Here is a 2,409-nt window from a genome sequence, read left to right on the forward strand (position 1 = left end):
CAAATACTTTTCACCATAACTTGCCACGAGACAATCCCTAGAGTAACAAATTATCAAGTTTGACGTTTGGAAGACATAATTTCAACAATCTTATTGATATTTAATAGACATGGAAGTAGATGTTGCCAACAATATTTGTCCTAGAATTTGTTGGAGGACCTTAAGCTTAAATGGAAGAAGCCTTCAGTTTGATTATGTTTTGAGAGAGTTTTATAATGAACTATTTTAACAAACTGTTTTCTAATTATTATAGGTAGCCTCCTCTAAGATGCATGAATGAAACTTACAATTTCATTTGGAAACTACATATCAAGCTTCATAAAAGAGAGGCAAGAAAGTGCAACTTTTCCAGAATTGGATGACAAAAGGAATCTACAATGTTATATTCTCTCGTTGAGAGGTTTCAATTTTTTATCTATCTTCTGTCGTTATTCTTTGTGATTTTAAAACTTATTGCGAACGTAAGTAGAGAGGTAGAAAGGTTTTGGAATATCAGGGTAAGAGGAAAATCATGAATCAATTGTGACAGTAACTACGAATTCCAACGTCGGTCAGTGGTCAGTCATGAAAAAATAAAGTTCAAGCATGAAAAATCTCCTTTATGTCAAGTGGAAGAAGAGGGAGGTTGGGAGATTGAAAGGTAGAGTTTAAATGTTAATGCAACACTTAGAAATGTGCATATTCCATTCAACTTAAATGGAGTGGGGTAATGATGACAGCTGCAAATTGTAAATATTTCCAGCTTGAAAAGTTAAAAGCACAGTACATACTACCTATTATTATTATTAGAGAAGGAAAAGAATTGTTGTAGCAGTGTATATTTTCATCTTGCAAATTTATTTTATGATGACTTCAATGGATCGTTATAAGTAACAGACATATCTAAAAACGATTTGGACAAATTTGAGACTAGGCACATCTATCCCATATGCAACATTTTGGACATTTGAATTTAGAGGTTAAGGATGGTTGGAGCAAATGTCTTAAGTCTTTTATTGGGTTGAATTTAGATGTAGATGAATGTGAGGAAGTGGTGGAAATTAGGAATGTGGGAAGGATATCCTTGATAGTGGAAAAATTACTTAGATTGATCAATTCTTTGTTTTATTTACAAGTGGGACATATAAGTTAATAATGTAATGGAATCATACCCTATTCTTCTGATTTTTCACTCCCTAACTTGTTAATTACAATGTTTTAAAATGGATGACATATTATCTTCAGTTCATGTGATGATATTTGTGCAAATCCTCTGTGGATCTCAATATGTGGGGTTTCCTCACACGAATTGGCCACTGTGTAAGACTTCATTATTGTACAAAGTAATAAATTTTACATTTTGTGACATGCACATTGACATGATATTTGCATGTCAAGGAGGATTATTTTGAGTCTTTCATGATGTATGCTTGGTCTTGGCCATCTATAAATTGGTGGTTATATTAATTGAGTCTACTATAAATAAATATATGAAATATTATTTTAAAATGTGATGAAATTTACCAAATCTCAATTTATGAACCATAACTAATGCTTATATTTCTCATCATGTTGGGTGAATGAAATTTGATTTCTTTCATATACCAATATTAGTGTTGAAACCTAAGGATTACAGTAGTGAATAATGTTGGTTGGTACTGCATTTCATTTATTATGGGTCATTGAGTTGTGTGTTTGGTAAGTTATGTCCACCATTCTGCATTAAAATTTGATGTGTGAAGTGTGATCCTATTTTATGATATTCTGATAGGAAGGTAAAGGTCAAACAGGGTCTATGGTATGTGCATATCTTATATACATAGATACACTTGTTGAGGAGGCATTGCAATTGCATGCAAACCGTTGAAGCCATGTAAATGAAGGGGTATGCACCAATAATGAGAGTATCATGATAGAATTTACATTATGAAATTGTATGACTTAAACTCTAATAAATCATCACCAATGGTGTAAAAAATATTTATTTATATTACACATTGCCAAAAAGTTAATGTTTTGTGTAATTCAAGAGGTCCAAGCTTCTCATTCATGGGGTTTTCCAACACAAGTTTTATGTTGTCCACTAAGACCAATGTGGTCTATCATACCTTAAGAAAATAAGAATATAACTGCGATTCTTCAAAATCTATTTCTATGATAAAAAATAAGGGAAAGAAGCGCTCCAAGATCACCATAGTTGGGATGACTTAACACATCAAGAAGATTGTAAATGTGACAAATGTTAGGGAAATGAGAGCGATGTGAGTAAGAGCCGGGAAATTTAAGAGGAAGTTTTTTTCACCTTCCACCCTCTTAGTATTGCAAAGACAAAGTCGTCAGATTCTATTATCCCAGGGATTTTTGGGAGTATAACACTGCCTATTTTCACTTTGAAGCTCATGAGAATTAGTTCTTATCCTAGAGATGTTC

Source organism: Pinus tabuliformis, chromosome 1_1, assembly GCF_031772625.1.
Source record: "Pinus tabuliformis cultivar Carrire ecotype Pingquan chromosome 1_1, CPIR1, whole genome shotgun sequence".
Classification (NCBI taxonomy): Eukaryota; Viridiplantae; Streptophyta; class Pinopsida; order Pinales; family Pinaceae; genus Pinus; species Pinus tabuliformis.